The sequence below is a fragment of the Protomyctophum bolini genome (assembly GCF_963924005.1).
Source record: "Protomyctophum bolini genome assembly, chromosome: 12".
Taxonomy (NCBI): domain Eukaryota; kingdom Metazoa; phylum Chordata; class Actinopteri; order Myctophiformes; family Myctophidae; genus Protomyctophum; species Protomyctophum bolini.
Window position 1 is genome coordinate 22,680,709 of NC_137873.1, and position 20,120 is coordinate 22,700,828.

Below are 20,120 nucleotides of genomic sequence, written 5' to 3' on the forward strand. Positions count from 1 at the left end.
TGAAACCAGCTCAACTTTCTTGTAGCTGTTGAAGCTTTTGCAGCAGCTACAAACATCGGCTGTATCTTTGTATCTTCATGTTGCTGGATTGAAAATGTATGGTAGATTGTATCTTTGTATCTGCCTGTGTGAATGCGGCATTGTGTTGTCATGCAGGGCTCCATTTTTCTCCTTAGTGCCCTAATACAAACATTAAAGTCCTATAGACTTGGCTGGCAAACGGTTTACGATGTCATAAGTGCCATTAACAAACAATAAAGTCAGTTAGCTGGCAAACGATTTACGTCTTAAGTGCTCTAAACAAATCCCATAGACTTGGCTGCCATATGACGTAATCTTCAAAAGCCATGTATTGGAGGGGCTATAGCGCCCCTCAAAAGTTTGAGAACCACTGGTCCAGCAGATGACCATTGACCAGCACTGCTGTCTAAACATCTTTGGGCTGTGATCAATGTCAACCTCTCCACACAAATCCACTCCATCAGCTCGAGTGAAGGATGGTTCCCTCTAATGGAGTGAGGCGTGTTCCCGTGAGACGTCTGAGTGAGCAGTCTTCATCCCTCGAGGTTTCTAACGCGTGTCTGTGAGAAGACAGGGCTATTTGCCTCGTATCTCCCGCTTCTCTTGAAATTAAATACATATATCAGCCGCAGCGAAGCATAGGACGTGACCCCACGGTGTGTTCTGTACACACAGAGCAGCGAAGCATAGGACGTGACCCCACGGTGTGTTCTGTACACACAGAGCAGCGAAGCATAGGACGTGACCCCACAGTGTGTTCTGTACACAGAGCAGCGAAGCATAGGACGTGACCCCACAGTGTGTTCTGTACACAGAGCAGTGATGCATAGGACGTGACCCCACGGTGTGTTCTGTACACAGAGCAGCGATGCATAGGACGTGACCCCACGGTGTGTTCTGTACACAGAGCAGCGATGCATAGGACGTGACCCCACGGTGTGTTCTGTACACAGAGCAGCGATGCATAGGACGTGACCCCACGGTGTGTTCTGTACACAGAGCAGCGAAGCATAGGACGTGACCCCACGGTGTGTTCTGTACACAGAGCAGCGATGCATAGGACGTGACCCCACAGTGTGTTCTGTACACAGAGCAGCGATGCATAGGACGTGACCCCACAGTGTGTTCTGTACACAGAACAGCGATGCATAGGACATGACCCCACAGTGTGTTCTGTACACAGAGCAGCGATGCATAGGACGTGACCCCATGGTGTGTTCTGTACACAGAGCAGCGATGCATAGGACGTGACCCCACGGTGTGTTCTGTACACAGAGCAGCGATGCATAGGACGTGACCCCACAGTGTGTTCTGTACACAGAGCAGCGATGCATAGGACGTGACCCCACGGTGTGTTCTGTACACATAGAGCAGCGATGCATAGGACGTGACCCCACAGTGTGTTCTGTACACAGAGCAGCGATGCATAGGACGTGACCCCACGGTGTGTTCTGTACACAGAGCAGCGATGCATAGGACGTGACCCCACAGTGTGTTCTGTACACATAGAAAAACAACATGAACAGAGCAAAGGGAGGGAATGGGCAGAATTATTTCCCACATTTGTTTTACCTGCTCTACAAACTGGGGTTGACATTTTGCCATCAAACCGATGCTCTGCGTGGATGAGAGATTACCGATGGACATGTACATGTCACAAGTATATCACAATATTAAATCCAAACTGAACTATCTACACAGGAGTCTCATATGGCTCCGGTGAAGAAAAAGGATAGTCATTTAGTATTATAAAAAAAATGGCAGATGCTAGAGGGTCACTCAGGAGAAGGCTAAATGTTTAAAATGTAAATGTAATCTGCCATAGGAGCATCTTACGGTCTCTGTTCTTTCTTGCGGTGTGATCACCTCCAGGCTGGGTCAGGATCTGTTGCCATTGTGGCCGGAGGTGAGTGCATGTAGACGTGACCTTGACCATCACCCCCCTCCTCCCCCTGTCTACATTGGCCCTAAAGCCAGGATCCACGTGGCCTCTCGGGGGCTATTCATCTAGATGAGAGGATCCATCAATCAAGGCCGCCATTGATCTCTGTGTCGGGTGGCTTGATTTCCCTGCGTAATAACCGTCTTGGTTCTGACACCCTCCCTGACATGTCAACAGGACGAAGACAGGGGGGGGGGGGTAGTGGAGCAGGGCAAATGGATTATGAAGGGCGGCTGTGTCTGCTTGTCTTGTTGTTAATAAGTTGGATGAATTAATAAATGCAGTCCTCACGTAATGGCAGTGCCTTTTAAATGGGTGTTGTTTTATGGTTTTGCTTTGTGTGTGCATGTGTACCCCATAGCGATGATTTGATTGGCTGAGGGCTTAAAAGGTGAGGATAAAGATTGAGGACAGGAAAGTGAGGACGGCAAAAGTGATTGGCCGGAATGTGATGATGTATGATGATAATAGCGTCCCTCACTTCACACGAGGACCGGTGCTCTGTAAAGCACCTGTTGTACCCATGGTTAAAGGTCATATTGATGACATTAGGGATGCCCCTTTACAGTGTGCATAAAAGAGACACAGACCGACAGACACACATGAACGGTGCTAACAGCTCCAACATGTGACTTTGTGTAAAGAAAGAAAAAACAGGTGCGCTTCCTCTGGAAACTGGCCTTTGTTTAAGGCAGTGGGTGCTTGAAAATGAACTTAACTCGTAAACTAAAAAGAGGCTTTTTAGTCTGCTCTGAAGAAGATTCTCAAATAAACATGAGAAATGGCATCTGAGAAAGTCTTGCATCTTGCATTTTGGAGTGCCGTTTTATTTAGTTGGTTTATGAGTTTGACTTTGCATCATCATCGTCATGATAAAAGGCACCGCTCACTTCACATGGGTGTGATATATTTTTATTAAGGAAAACTGCTGGGCTGACTGAATACCGGGACAACATACCCTTTGGTGCTCGACAATGCACGTGGCAAGTTGAAGTTGATCGGTCGGGCGGTTCTCGAGATATGTGGGGTGGAAAGTTACACATGCACTCTGTGCATTTATATAGATAGATTCTGGGTAGTTCCAATGTTGGATAAAATGGTCAGATTAGTCCACCCACGCTGTTCGAGCCAGAATACATGCAGTACGATGTGTGCACTCACTGCCGTGTCATAATGCAGAATAAGACATTCCATAAGCGATGTCATGCAAAGACTACAGTAAATGCTAAACAATTGTACCAGTTTGTCTGACTGCGATGGATTAGTGTGTTTGCTTTCCCGTTGTGGTCAGCGTGTTACTAGGACAGTTACAGTATACAAGCCAACATGTGTTGGGCATTGATAATGATTGTTGAGTTACAATGGACCAACCAGAGGACTGGGAAGAATGAAAGCATGCAACCATATCAGTCCCAGGCATGGACGGGCAATCGTGCACAACAAAGACCACTGGTCCTGCAAGCTGAGCTAAGCCGATGGGTTTTATATATTCTAATAATGAAAGGGGGGGATACAAGCAACATGGGATTTCTTCCCACATTAGACGAGTATCTAGAGATACAACAGACTGGTGATATTATAGGTTTGCGGCATTTATACAGTATAACGCTTTCCTGTTACTCTATGCATAAGTATGCTATTTTCACTTAAGCTATCGACCACAACCACGCAAATCCAACAGGACAAAAATAATAGCTTGCCTTCAGAACTCCATGCGTACACAAGTACAGCCTGCTCTTTAGCACTGTCTCCATCAATAACTCGCTGATTTTCGATGGAACATGAGGATCCAGTGAGAAGTATACAGTGTTCTGTTTTGTTTACCAATCCTTCCTATCAGCCCAGTCAATAGGTTCAGACTGTGGGTGGGGAAATAAATTGGAATTGTAATAAGGGTCATGCAGGACAAGAGCCAGCTTGTTTGGCACTTACTGCTTTCAACAAGCTAATGCCTGCCAGTGCTTTTTTCTGAGGCCTAAATTCCGAAGAACTTCGGTTATAATTTGTTAAGAAATTATTATTTATTCTAAAGTAAGCCTATTCCATTATCCAAATGAATACCTCCAAGATATGGTCAAACAAATTAAATTCTATTTGATTTGATTTGATTTAATATAATTTCATTTTAATTATAGTGCCAGTTGTCAACAAGTTGTCTCAAGGCACTACTGCAGTACTCTACATGTAGAGCAAAGACCCAGCGTTTCCCACTGAACAAGCACTTGCCGATAGTGGCAAGGAGAAAAGTCCCCTTTTATAGGAAGAAACCTTGAGAAGAACCAGGCATGGTGTGGGCGCCCATCTGCACTGACCATGTTGGCTCCTCCGAACTTCATAGTGGCTGTTGTCAATTAGTAATAGGGATAATAACAATAGGGATAATAACAAGAACAACAATAAAGTATAGTAAAAACTATAATAACAATAATCTACCTTAATGTCCGCAACTGTACATATTCCATGGAAATCCTCAATCCGCAGCCAGGGGATCAGGTCTTTCAAGGAAAATGTGTACATACTGTAAGTTCTGTAGTCAAGTTGTGATTATCTTAGCTGGACATGAGCACAGTGAGTCCCAGATCAAGCTCTGTGGCCTGACCTCAACCATGGCTCTCCGCTGCCATCATTCAAATCTAGCTCGGTGCCATTTCCCTAGTTTAGCTGTGACAGTCGAGTACAATAAATTGGAGGCCTCCACAAAAGAGACTTTTCCGCTACATTAGGCAAGGGTCCCAACATGATTCCCTGACACAAAAATACAATTTATTGAGACATGGTCGTTCATCTCTGCTGATAAGATGGGCTGATAAGATGGGCTCTCCAATGAGCCTTTTCTTTTTTACCATCACCGCCGCATACCTGCTCTGCTTAAGATCGAGGGTTAACATTTATTTTCCATCTATTGCAGTATACCAGTTCCCTTCAAAGACTGTGTGACGGTTCAAAGGAGCACAATTAATGGCTTAATAAGGCATACCCGGTTACACCATGTCATCAGTTCATGGCTAGCAACAAAAATGTGTTGAAGAAGCGTAACGAACAATAGCATAAATTATACATGCCTTTTATATACCTTTTCTTTTCAAATGTCTTTGTTATATTACATGTCAGTCAGATATTTTTTCTTGCATATTACAATAAAGCTAGTTTGCTCCGGCGCTTCTAAGCTGCCGTTACGTGGAGTGTGATGATGCCTCAGGCCGTCACCTGCACCAAGCAACTGATTAATCACAGTATCACAGACGTCCCAAATACCACTGGTTTGGCTTCCAGGTCATCCTGTCAATGGATCGATACACTGTGTGCTCACACATGAAATAAGGCCTAATGAGAAGTGCCGAAAACTCAATCACAGCACCAACAAAGGAAATCACTACTGTCATTCTGATGTCGTTTTTTTCCTTTAAGGCCGGCTGGTCTATAGGGGGACGAATCTCCTTTTCTTCCCTCTGAATAATGGCTTCCCTCACTTTCTTAACATGCTGATTATCTCTGCCGGGGCCTTTCTCAATGTGTTCTGTCACATGGATGTGATGAATTGAGTGTGAAGCTGCCTGCTTTCAAAACTTGCCGTGTTCCCCTTGCAGACCCTCTACACCAATGCAATCACCCCTGCCCTGTCATTCCCCACACCTCACCCATAATGTGCTGACTGGATAAGTGGACACACACACACACACACACACACACACACACACACACACACACACACACACACACACCATCCATACATCAAATTGTATGCATGATATGGGGTTTGAATCTGATTCTTTGATGGCAAACGGGAATGCAATGTACTGTATATCGAGTTGTTTTTATTGAGGCTTCAATACAATCTCTCCACACAGGTTTGATTTTTATAAAAAAGTTTCTTGGTGTATTTTCTACTTACCACCAGAGAAGTCGTTGATATTGACAGGCAGGTGTGTGGAGGATAATAAGTTGGAGAGAGAATGGGCCGACAGAACCCATTACCTCAGTAATGAATACTTCACATATCCATTCAAATCAGAAAACATGAGGCCATCTAAAATAGGAAACGCTCTTTAGACTCTCTGTGGCTGCTGTAGAAAATTGATCATGAGGGCTGCATGTTTCAAATGGGTCTAGGGAAGGGTTTTATATTGAAGAAACTGAGAAATCACCAGGAAATAAGATGTGAGGTGTAACAGTGTCTCGCATCCCCATGTTGGGGCAAAGGCGAATTGACGAAATCATATTTCGTCAATTCGGTCATTTTATATAGGCATGCATTTTTCCCCTTTTTTATATATATTATATATAAAAAAGGGGGAAAAATGCATGCCTATATAAAATGACCGACCGACCACCTAAAGTATATTTACAGAAAAACATTGGGGGTAATTTATTTTGGCAAGCTAGAAGCTTTTATGGCGGTTTTGAGTCGCACTTTTTGATGGCTGTTGTTATAGGGTCCATTTTATACCTTTAACACTTTCTATGAAGTGCCTATAGTACACCTTCAGGAATGTCATAACCACCCAATGACCACTAACCACGCTATAACGCATAATGAGAATTATCTTACACTGACGTTGCCAAATAAATGTCTGTAAGTGTCCAACAATATACCAAAAACATGGTATATTGTAATTCTCTCAAATTCGACACACGCATTTCACCCCAGCACAGGGAGTGCAGTGACTGGTGTCGAGTCGGTCGGACCCACGGTTGTCCAGAACCGCCCCCAAAAAGGCCTCTGCCCGGGCTCTGGACAGGGCCCCGGCCCAGTGTCCATATATGGAGCTGGCCTGTTCTGACATCATTCTCCATATTTGGGCATGCCTGACAAAGAACTCCATATATGGGCATAAAAGGGACACGCATATAATATCTGGGTGGGGCATTCATTTCCAACTCTCATCGTTCCAAGTAGGCCAGTGTGCGCAACGGGCACCGCTGTAGAGGTTTGTCTGTACGTACCTGTGTATGTCTGTAATCCACGTAACTCGAGAAGCGTTCGCTCCACCGACTTCAAATTCGACACACACGCGTTCCACACCCCCACAGGGAGTGCAGTGTCGAGTTTGTCGGACCCATGGTTGTCCAGAACCGCCACAAAAGGGCTCTGTCCAGGCTCTGGACAGAGCCCTGCTCGCAGTGTCCATATATGGAGCTGGCCTGTTCTGACATCACAACACTCCATATTTGGGAATGCCTGACACAGAACTCCATAGAAATATAGGGACACAGAGAGACAGATCCAGAAATCTCCATACATGGGCATAAAAGGGACACAGACAGATGGGTGGTACTCTGACACGGGTAAAACAGGTATTGCATAGCCGGGTGGGGCATGGATCTCCAACTTCCATCGTTAACGACTTGGTGCTCTAGAGCTGGGCACCGGTCTAGTAGTTATATTAAATGATAATACTTGTATTATAATCAATGTTATAATGCATTATAGTATGAGTAAAAGTCACTATAATAAAGTGAAAAAATAGCAGTAAATCTATGCAAGAACAACACACAAACACCTGCTTACACCTCCAGCAATGCCATTACTTTGCATATGTCTATAATGCACTATGATAAGGTGTTACCCAGCCTACCCTTTATTTCTATGAATAGGAATACTCTGAATAACATTGTGGAAAATGAAATAGTGTAAAGAGCATGATTCTATGAAACCGTTTATCCCAGTCTTTTGATCCTGTGCTGGTCTCATATAAATTAATTGAATTAATATTTGCATTGACTTCGTTTAGTTTAGTTTAGTTTTATTTGTTGTTTTAGTGTTATAAGCCTCTCTGGGTTGTTTGTTTCATATGAATGGTAAAGTCTCATTCTTCTTATACATACATTAATACATCACTTGTGTTTTTCATCACTGTGAAAATAATCTAAACTAAATTATATGATTATGTACTTATTATGGAGTAACTTGACATGTGATATGAAAATCTGGGGAGCATATGCTTTATGTGAAACCTGTTTTTGGATTAATTTACATTTCTACCTCATTTATTGGGACTTAAGAGGGACATTTTGTGAGGTTAGAAAGCATATGGCCTGGATGCCTGGTGGCTCAGCCAGTTGGTACGTGCACAGACCATATGGTCCTTGTGAGTCGCTAGGCCCCAGTTTGAATCCAACTCCCCTCTCTCTGTCCTCAGTTTCCTGTCTCTCTACACTCTAGTCACAAGTAAAGCACGAAAATAAATCACTAAAAAAAGAAAGCAACCATATGGTCTTATAAACAAGCACAACTGTTCGCACTTAACACAGCAGCTTTTTTTTTAACTTGCTTTTTTGATGAGCTCCAAGTGCACTACGAATCCAAACCAGACCTTTTCTGCAAAAATTACCCCAAATGTTATTTTGGTCCCCACTCCCCAGATCATAAATGTTTCAAAACGGGTAATTTTAGGGCCCCTGTTTGTTTTCCTCTGAATTTCGGTGAAATTTGATGAGCTCTTAAGTGGTTTTGTGATCGGCGGCGTCTCCAGGAGGAAACTCCCTTGGCGGTTCCTAGACTCCTGCAAGTCTTTGGAATAAAACTGTTCCGTAAAGTCCCTGCTCTGCTACAATTACAGAGCAGACGTTCACAGTGGGTCAGAGAAAGGACAGAAATGATTGTAATGTATCCGACATGAATCAGAGCCACATTACCAACAACACTGATATACTGTACATCTGAAGCCACCATTACAAATGAGCTGCCAAGTGTTACATGAATTGTTCTCAATGCATTTTCTTTGTCAGGACAAACAAAAGGATAGAATGTTAAAGATACAATCAATTTGATACTGTTTGCTACCATTTTTCTTGGAGAAAGGAAATGGGTTTTTTTTCTTCTGAAACGGTAAACATTTAAAAGATTCTAAAGTCAAGTGCAGTCAAGTTATGCTAACTCTGCACCCCTGTGCAACCAAAAAGATTATATATTAACACTGTGAAAACGGGAAAATGCGTTTAAATGCTACCAAATTTGCATACAAAGCCTACAGCCTACAGCCTTTGAAATCGGCAAGCAACACAACGTGGTTCGATGTGCCAAGTACATCAGAACTGGACAGTGATGAATTGATGCATTCAATTAAATATCAAGAAGAATAACAGGAAGTAGCGGTACATCAATAATGTCATTTTTAATAAACAAATATTGATATTCTTTGAGTGTGCTACTGTATGTGTTGCATCATATTTTGTAACCGCACACTTTAATGGTTGAAGGTCAGACAGTGCTGGGGACCTTTGGGGTGTGGGAGATATCACTGGTGCCATTCTAGGAGCTGAGCATACCACAGTAGGATTCTCATTTTTAATTTATCCTTTTGTAACTCTGAGTGTACCAATGAACCCTTTACGGGTCCCTCTGGTTACATGTGTATACTCTGAGTTAAACTAACAGTCAAGATTTTACAGTGTATAGAAATGATAGGACAGTTGGGTGGAGAAACAGAGCGATGGAAGGGTGCATTTGCAAGGATATTGATTTGTCCCTCGGATTCCAAAGAACAGGAGCTTGTCACTGTATCTGTTGAATACAAGCCTTTTGTAATGCAGTGAAACATGAAGTTATCACAAAGCTTTGCGGGTGTTTTCTCCTATCCCTAATCTGATGACCTTTGTTGAGAATGCAGTCCTTCGCTGATTTGTAAAATGAAAAAGACGATCTTGATTACATACAGGGACAATATATGACAAATATATGTCAAATCGTCCTAGCCGGCGGTAGCTATGAGGGTATCTTCAAGATAAAACATACATTTCTACATGCACACAGTGACAGTACTCTTCCTTTGAATTTGATGAAGAGTCTGCCATATATAAAGCCTTGTTTATTCTCCATAGTATGACATGCCGCTTGCCAACATGAACTGATCTTGTCGAGCAAGTGATACAGTCATTCAATATGGCGTATCAATTAGGCTTAATTGGCCCCTCACTGGTTCTCGTTAAACATCTGCAGTGTTTGTGCAACTCCCCTTACCGAGACATCCGTCTGCTTAGTGCTTATAAGATGAGGGAGAGCATTCTTTCCCCCCCTTTTTTTCTAAGGCCGTGGAGCAGTAGTTCTCAACATTTTCAGGATCACTTGAAAATCTTGAAAGTGTTTGCGGCCCACCCATCTGACCACTTAACACGGCAGCCAAATGGCATTTCCAGAGAGTGATAGTCCCAGAGAACGCTCAATCATCTGATTGTTTTCTGATTGGTGGAGAACCAAGGTAGCATAATTCAATTAGCTTTTTACATTTTAAAGGTTATTATTTCTATATTAATGTTGTGTTATCATTCAAATCTTAGTGGTTTGCCAATTATTTGGGGCCCAGTCGCAATACCCTTGTGACCCACCAGCCCACCGCAGTAGAGGATGAGCTGGCTGACCCTTGTCATCTGCCACAGTAGCATCGTCCACGGGGTCAACAGCTGGTAAATGTTTAGCAGGCCGTGTCCCAGCTGAGATCCCATTGGCTGGCAGATGCAACTGGAAGAAAGTGAAAATTTGCACCTTGTAAAAGCAGAGGAGGCAGATGTTTGCATATTAATAGAGACGGGAGAGGGAGGGTTGTCTGGCACTGGGAGGCGTTCCAGCTGTTCCCTTACAGTTACAGTAGGCTGCAGTGTACATGCCACAGATGGCTTTTCTCTCATTTTTATCACGGGAGAGACTTCCACTGGACAGTCAGACTTGACGTTGCACTTGATGCCTCCCTGCACTATTAGCGTAATTCTATAATAGGCAGAAAGGTGCATGGTACTTTCTGTGTACACATTCAGTTGGCGATTGCTGTTCCTTCTGAAAGCATTTGTAGACAAAACTAACTAAAAGCACAGTGCCCATTGTATTCTGTATGTTGTGTCTCAACAAAATGACAATGAGGAATTCTCTGTCTTAGAGGTGGACAAAGCACACAAAGCACAGAGGTGTTTCTGAATGCTGCACACTATATCAGACAAGAATCTCTATTGATTTGTTCACACTCATTCTGCAGCCTTGCAAGGCCATAAATCTCACTTTACAGACACACCAGCCACAAGGCCAATCTGTTACTAGAGATCCAGCCTGATTGTAAAAACAAAAAAAGTAAATGGGATATGTACCATAATGAGTGATTTACAAGAGGTTGAATCATGGCATTGAATGTCAATTAGTTTAGGCAATAATAGGTAACAATGCTGTTGTTCTTGTTGCCTAGATGCTAAGAGTCATGTGATGTCATGCTATAATATAACACAGATATATACTAAGAGAAAACTCAGATAGTATCCAGTGGAAAAAAGGTACATACAGTATATTGTCAGAGGTGGCTCCTGCTGTTTTTGAGTGTGTTCCCCTGCTGTTGCAATCTCTGTGCACACACTCATCACAGACAGACACACACAGAGGGCATTATCGCCTAGCAAACATGGGGTGATGAGAGAGAGCCCACCCGTAGCGACGGAGTTGAAACTGTAAAATGTCTGAGGTTACAGGCTAATGCCTAATTTATTCTCCATTGTATGCCGGTGTCACACACCGAAAATAGCAGATCAACAAGCTCACAGCGCATTGCGATGTGGTACGCCGTGAGCTTGTAGATCTGTGATTGTCGGTGTGCAAATCGAGGCTTAATAGCTATACTCTTCTTTTCCTCCAGTCAATTGTCAAACAAGATTAGAGCAGATGGGATATTAGTGTTATGAAAGTGGGTATATTTGAATGTTTCCAATGTATTCTGTTTAATGGCTTTCATTTCAAATACAGGATTTGCATACAAATAAGCGGCCTGAATTGGCAGTAAAGCACAGTATGTAGTCTGATGATGGTCTCATAGCTGGCATAATGTTGAGAGCGCAAATTACACTCAGTCAAAGGAAATTCCAAACGTGGCCATGGGATTTTGAGAGGAACGGGCAGACAAAATAAATAATTGAGAAGTGCTTTAAAAATATCCAAACGGAAAAAAAGAAAAAGGAAAAAAAGAATGAGTTAGCAGTGATCCCAGGGGAGGAGGGGGCTTTGCTGCGGTCCATATTCAGTGAGACTGAGAGTGATGAGGGAGCTGCCACGGCGCTGCCATGCTTGGGGGAATGTGACGCGGTGTGTGTGTATGTGTATGTAATCACTGATTAAACACCACGACCGGTAGTCCAGACACGTTCTCCATGTCAGGGCCACTGTTTCACACTCCAGTCACTGCAGTGTGGGGGAGCAAAAAAGGAGAGGGGAAAAAAACAAAAAGAGCCCGTTTTCATTCAATGTTTTCTTGGCAGGGAATGTTTGAGGTGGGTAGGGGGGGGGGGGGGCAATGCTTGCACTTGTGTGTTTCGCTGCAGTGAGGGGAGGTGTGGCTAGACTCACAACCACACACATCCTCACCCACCCCATGACCCCACCACCATTCTTTTTAAGAAAGGGAAAGGGGGCTCTGAAAAATACCCTGTTTTTCAGAGCGGCGAAGGAGAAAGCGTGAGAACAGTTACGGCAGGGCTTGAAGAACATTGTATCTGTCTGTAGAATGAACAGACTGGCTACAGAATGAGGGACTGAGAGGGTCTTTTTACAGCTCAATGAGGGGAAAGAGAGAGGGGTGGGGGAGCTGAATTCAAAAGAGTTCACTACTTCCTACTAAATTAGATTAAGGTGAGTATTGATTGGGTTATAAATGCCAGTGTTCTGCATGGCACACTGCCTTGGCTCAGAGCTTTTTGGAGAGATAATCAAGGGGGTAATGAAAGCGTGCTTAAACTTTATTTCAGGAGGGTAAATTTACGCCAACGCATCACTAAAAGTAGGGAGTAAACTAGTAACGTGACGGAATGATGATGAGAAGTTGAGATGAACCAAACGACCAACTATCATGAGGTGTTCCTTTGCCAGAGGTAAACCAGCCAGTACTACACAAGTATAAACGAGATTGGGGACAACGGAGCTCTCCCAGCAACCTGCTGTCCACTTAAAGGCCACTAGTATGCAGACTGAACCTCACGACTGCCCTGCCTTAGTTTATACTTTGTTCTACGACGGTCGACATCGGTATCAAAAATAGCTGATCTACACACTCACAACATATATTATATACAGTACATAACATATATGAATGATATTTTTGTGTGCGCGTGTGAGTGCATGCGTGCGTCCATGCATGTGTGCATGCGTGAATGTTTTAGAAACTTTTGTCTGTGGAAATGTGTAAAACTGTGAAAATTACTTAATTCAATTTTTTTACAACATTTTGGGACATCAGGTTGAAAGTGGTTGCCATTCACCACATGGGAGTTCCCTGATTCCCTGACGCCAGAAACCCCTAAAGCCAACACTTCTGCTTTGCGCCCTCATGGCAACAACTTCAGGACTTTCCATTAAGCTCTGCCTAAGCTGTCTAGCTTCAGAAACAGATGCTTCAGGAGGATAAGGCGACACAGTGGGGGCGGAGGGAGATAAGCCACACTCGGATGTTTGAATCTGCACAAAGAAACGTGTGCTATTCTGACAGTTGTGGTATTTATGCTGCTAGATTGGATTTGACAGGGGCCTCTTGTTACTTTTTAACCTTCCACTGCGCAGGGAACGGAGAAAATAAAACAATTTATTATTATTACTTGCGCAAGCAGAGCGCGCAAGTAATCGTTTCGCTTGGTCTCTTCGAAGTGAAGACAAGTTTTCTTCAACGGTGAATCTGTGCCTGGTTTGCTGGGACTAGTTACAACATTACGTCATCCTTGAGAGAGTACATGGTGTGTATATGACGTAATTTGTAACTAGTTACAAATCAGACAATTTGTAACTAGTTACAAATTACGTCATATACACACCATGTACTCTCTCAAGGATGACGTAATGTTGTAACTAGTCCCAGCAAACCAGGCACAGATTTACCGTTGAAGAAAACTTGTCTTCACTTTTTGGAACCAAGTAACCACAGTATACTGCTAATCAAATTACAACTACATACTCTGTATGTAGTTACTTGCGCAAGCAGAGCGCGCAAGTAATCGTTTCGCTTGGTCTCTTCGAAGTGAAGCCAAGTTTTCTTCAACGGTAAATCTGTGCCTGGTTTGCTGGGACTAGTTACAACATTACGTCATCCTTGAGAGAGTACATGGTGTGTATATGACGTAATGTTACAAGTTACAAGTTACAACATTACGTCATATACACACCATGTACTCTCTCAAGGATGACGTAATGTTGTAACTAGTCCCAGCAAACCAGGCACAGATTTACCGTTGAAGAAAACTTGTCTTCACTTTTCGGAACCAAGTAACCACAGTATACTGCTAATCAAATTACAACTACATACTCTGTATGTAGTTGTAATGTGATTTTTAATTTGTAAATCTGTGCCTGGTCTGCTGGGAACAGACTACACAGATGACCATATCTCTTACGTCATCACTGAGAGCTAGTCATACATATACACACACCATGTACTCTGGTCCCAGTTCTCAACGATGACGTAATGTTGTAACTGGTCCCAGCAAACCAGGCACAGACTTACGGTTGAAAAAAACTTGGCTTCACTTTTTGGAACCAAGTAACCACGGTATACTGCTAATCAAATTACAACTACAGATTTCGGAAGTATTTTAGATCATGTATATTTCAACAAATTTGAAAGTATTATTACAGAAATTGAAGTTAGAGACACATATTACTCTGATCATGATTTAGTATTAATATCACTATAGTACAAAATGAAATACATTTAAAACAATTGACAATTTACAATAAGTAATAAAATAATTATACTGTATAATATATTTTAATTCAGTTTATATACCTTTTCTTTTTCATCACATATCAATGATTAATTTTTCTGTAAAAAAGTAGTTAGGTAGCAAATAGTTACACGTAATGATTATACATTTCAAACGTTCCTTCACAGAGATACTGAGATGTGATACTTTCCAGCGGTCGAAAGTACTTGCGCGCTCTGCTTGCGCACTAGTAGGCCATTTATGGCCTACTAGTGTGCAACAAGCAAGTATGCACTCGGCAGAGTGCAGTTCTAGTTATTATTATTATTAGCAGCTATATTTATTTTTGAGGGGTGCTAGCCTCATGTCCAGCTTTGAGGGTTTGTGTAAACACAAACATTGAATGCCATTGACAATGAATGGCCAGTTTTGAGTAATAGTATAGTAATATTGTGTAAAAATGTGATTGGCCGGAATGAGATAATGATGATGTAAGATGATAAGAGTGCCCCTCACTTCACACGGGTGTGATTTTTATTATCACAAGTAATGTCAGTCTTGCCCAAATGTGGAGGGATGGCAGGAAGGTGGAGTTGAGGTTATGAATTCCTGAAATGTGAAAATATGATTGAGCCGGCCAGCCGTCCAGCAACTCTACTGTATCTGACCTCACTGACACCAGATTAATAGTTTAACTCCTGCTTCTCAACTGTGCCACATTAAGAAGCTCTCTCTGCTCTCTCTCTCTCTCTCTCTCTCTCTCTCTCTCTCTCTCTCTCTGCTCTCTCTCTCTCTCTGCGACCTCGAGGTCCTGCATAAACAACAGAGCTTCCCTCAAGCATCTTGCTGGTTTAATAGCATTCACAATATTATTGTGGGAAAATATTTGGATATTTACTTGGCCTACTGGCAGCATGCACAAGAAATATGACGCCGATTAGTCCAGTGTTTGACAAGATTAGCCGCAGAGAGACACACAGACAGAGCCTCTTCTAGATAGTTCGCCCCTAGGAGCCGTGCCATACATTTTTTATGAAACATATTATGTTTTCTCTAGTCCATGGTCAAGGTCAAGGGAACTTCATGAACAATGGAGGTCAAATATCCATGGAATTTCCATGGAGACCCCTGTGCTCATTTCTGTCGCCAGTGAGCGTAGTGAGAGTAAGGTAATCTGTGCAGATCTTGTGATAATCTATGGATCATATGACAGATGTAAGAGGGATGAATCGATAGACGCCCACATGCTTTCACTTTGAGTGCGTCATTTATTATTCAGCAGCTTTATGTATGTATATCGTATTGAATAACCAGCGAGTAGGATCAATGCGATTGTTGTGGACGCCTCCCCGCACGAGCCCGTTATAATGAAAATGTCTAACTCGTATGCTTTATGTGTATATAGGTCATTTTCGCTTGATCGTCCAAGTGTGATATCACACTTTGTTTTCCCGGCATGGGCTGATTGTGTATTGTGGCCTTGCTCTTTAGTCATTGCCAGTATTTTGCATTTTATGCTTTTGTTCTCCCTTTGTAATCAGCATCTATGGGATCTGCTTAATGGTCCGAGACAGTGTTGTCAACAGATCCCATGATAAGCAGTTTATTTGCAGGCCAGCCAGTAGATTATGTTTGCAGGGAGCGGCCGGTGCATCAGCATTCAACGATATGTTATTTCTGCCCGTGTGGAATTGCATTGCGACTCTGAGCGTTTAATAAGAAGCCGATAAAAAATGACGCTGGTTACAGTGCTGAAGGCAGAACAGCTAAATCTCTGCTCAAACCTATTCGAATGCACCCCCCCCCACACACACACACACACACCCACTTCCTGCTGTCAGCCCGACATGAAAATACCATTACGTGGAGTAACGTGTGAATTTTATGTTTGCGAAAAACAACTCACCAGGATAGGGACCAGCTATAACAATGGACAGCAGCAAAGCCAATTACCTTAAACAGATGCCTTCTTTTTCTTTTTTTTCCCCCTTGTACAAAGCTTCTTGGTAATCAAATTAAAATGATGCTGGGTATTGGGATTTATTCATGCTTCCACAGACAGACACCACAGCGCACCACTTTTGTTTGTACTTTGTAGATGAAAAAGGTGCTCCTTGTCATGCAGTATGCAGTGGTGATGTATGACACATTTATAGGAATGTTTTCAATTGTGTTTCCTCCAGTCTTTGCCTCTCATCTGTTTTGAGTTTAATTGTTTTTCTAGGCCCCTTGGGTTTATTTTATTTATCTAACAACTAACACAAATTAGTAACTGATTTCCTTGTGGATTTTGTTTATCTGGGGAGTTTATAACCTTGTCCTTTTTTACATCACTGCCTCTACATCTTTTATCATTACACAAATGCAGTAACCTCATTTATAGCTATGTTTTACACTTGATTGGCGATGGCTTGACTTCCATGTGAACATGATTTCTTAACCTTTTTGCTATATTGTAGATGTAGAAGATAAGAGTTCAAATGAGCAGCTTTAGTTGACAGCTGCTTGGTCCTTTAGTGCAGAGCCAGAGGATCTTATGTCTTTTCACTGGGAAGGGTTAGGATTAGGGTCAGCGAGGGCTTCTTCAACAGCTCCAGAGAAAATACTTCTTGGTTGGATTATAGTAAATGTGTCCACCATCCGTGTTCAACTGCAACTCAAAACATAATTGCAGTGCCATATATACTGTATATACCTCTCTCAATTTCAGGCACGTAGTGTTGAAACGTCTCGTCGTCCTACTGTACCTCACGAGGGAGGAAGTACAGTTCTGTCGAATTCAGCAGTTTTTTTTATTACGACGCCCCCCCCCCCCCCCCCCACACACGCACGCACGCGCACACACACACAGTCTCACACACACACACACACACACACACACACACACACACACACACAAGACGAAAAGAAGCACACACTTTCACACAAAAGTCATACACAACATAATCCCCACACAAATTAAGACCAACTGTACACACACACACACACACGCACGCACAAACACACATGCACACGCACACGCACACACCCACGCACACACACACACACACACACACACACACACACACACACACACACACACACACACACACACACACAATATACAGTATACCCATACTCATGCAGTTCCCCCGTGGAATGTGTGACCTTTGACCGGAGTACTTCCAGACAGTAATTAAAGGCGGACAGAGTATTTTGTGGCTGCCACAGTGTGCAGTTGCTCGGATGGAGATAGAGCCAGGGGGTAAGGGGGCCTTGGGGACCAATGAGATGTCCAAAATAGAGCTGGGAGATCCTCCTGGCTGTGCAGAAAAGTGCCCCTGCTAGCACAGGAATGTCACAGCTCTCCAAGGTCTTGGATTAAGGCCTGCCACCGTCCTCTTTCAGAACGACCGCATTCCTCATACCGTTAGAAGGTTAGAGGTGACCCCCACTAGCCCCCTACCCTCAACTATGCTGCATTCCGGATGGATTAATTTCAATTGGTTTCACACAGACGTTGACCGGTGTGTCTGGTGATTGTTCAGGAATAACATGCAGGGCAGCTGTCAGCCCCCGCTGGCTTTGTGTTGCTCATATTTGGTGTCAAACTAGGGGTGCAACAGTTTAATAAAACTAATCGACTTATTCGATTATATACAAAGTAATTGGTAATTTGATCAAATATTCAGTTTATGATCTATGCCTATTTTGGGCATGCCGTTCTTGGTGAAAATTTTCAAGCTCACCAAAAGTATCATTGCAAGCTTGTAGATGTGTTGTTTTCACATGACACTGTTGTGCGGAAAAATACTAAATAGGGCTGATTAAAGCACAATCCATGCCAACCTCGAGATATCTCCTGGAAAGTCAATGAAACCATTTTAGCAAAACACCAGAACACGAGATTTGATAAAAGAGCATTAATCGAGGCGGGGTTGGCGAAAGGGCCTTTCTGTGTGTAGTTTGCATGTTCTCCCCGTGTCCCCTAGGGTAGGTACCCTCACAAAAAAATCCTGGTCTCTAAACTGCCTCCCCCTGGCCAGCCGGGGCGCCTGATGGAGGGGAAAGGAACTGGTTGGAATAACGTGTTCCTTCCATGCGCTACGTCCAACCAGGGAAAGTTCAAGTCCGTTGCTCTCCCCATGTCCCCTATACTGTATATGGGGACTAGGTTGGCGGAGGGTGTGTAGAGCCCATGATCACATTAGATAATTGACACAGGGGTGAAAAATGCTTTACAAAATCGTGAGATAAAAATTATTTAAAAAACTATAAAAATTACCTTACCTCACTAGCCCCCATAGGGCTCCCATGTGTTACATCATTGAAAATCTAAAAACGCTGTGCACACGCCCGCGGTCTTTAGTGGGTTTAGGGCTCATAATGGGATGAAGTACTGTACGATGTTGGGAGAGTAATAAAACATTAATTTGAGGTCGCGCTAACCATATTAATAGTCCGATTGCTAGAACACTGCTGCGACCCTGGCACAACAATGGACGATTATGACTTCCGGGTCATTCGGCCGGATAACGCTTCTCCTCTGCTTATGTCATGCTATATGTCATGTTAAGTGGTTAATCATTTTGTTAATATACACAAAATTAAAGAATAATTGAAGCAAAAAAAATCATGCTCCTTGATTATTATCAATCTGAAAAGTAATCGATATAATATTAGCTAAAAATCACACCTGTGTGAAGTGAGGGGTGCTCTTATCATCGTACATCACCCATTCATTGTCAATGGGTTGTTAGGACAATTAGCCGATTTGCTCGTACACATATGACGTAAATTCTCCATTCATAAAAAAAAACAGAATCAGTAGTTGCAGCCCTAATCAAAACATTGGCGAATGTACAGTATCTGTTGTTTACCTTCTTAATGATCTGCTAATTGTAGATACTAGCCTATAATGACAAATGTACTCACTATAGAATGAATGTCTACAGCAGCAGCAGTTTCCATGTTTGTGTGAGACAAAGAGCTTCATTACAACAATGAGTTTCATTATATCTTTAACTGCCCCCTTTGACTTGTGTGCACCAGTGAGCAATATTGAACCCACACACAGCTGGGCATTTCATCATCTGTTTGGCAGACGAGGTGTCATTTTGGCCTGCATTGTCTCAGAGAAGAGAGATGATGTGTGGTTCCTGTCCAAAGATAATGCGATGCACTACGAATGGAGTCGTGTTGGCAAGGGGAGGGAGGGCTGGGTCTGAGTCATATTGCAGATATGGAGGATTACTGAAAGAACAATAAGGAGGGATTTGAGGGATTGAGATAAGCATATTGTGGAAATTGATGTGTGGTGATGGTGCCAAAAAAACCCACAACATATTTTTGGACAGATGGAGCAAAGATATTATTAGTCTTTGTCAAGGACATGTTTAAGAACTTTACCTCAAATAGAAACCACATGTGCTGCTACAGTGACATAGTGTGATGGTAAATATTTAAAAAGACACCAGGCATATATATGATCCTTTTGTTATTGCACTCCCTTGTCACACCTTCT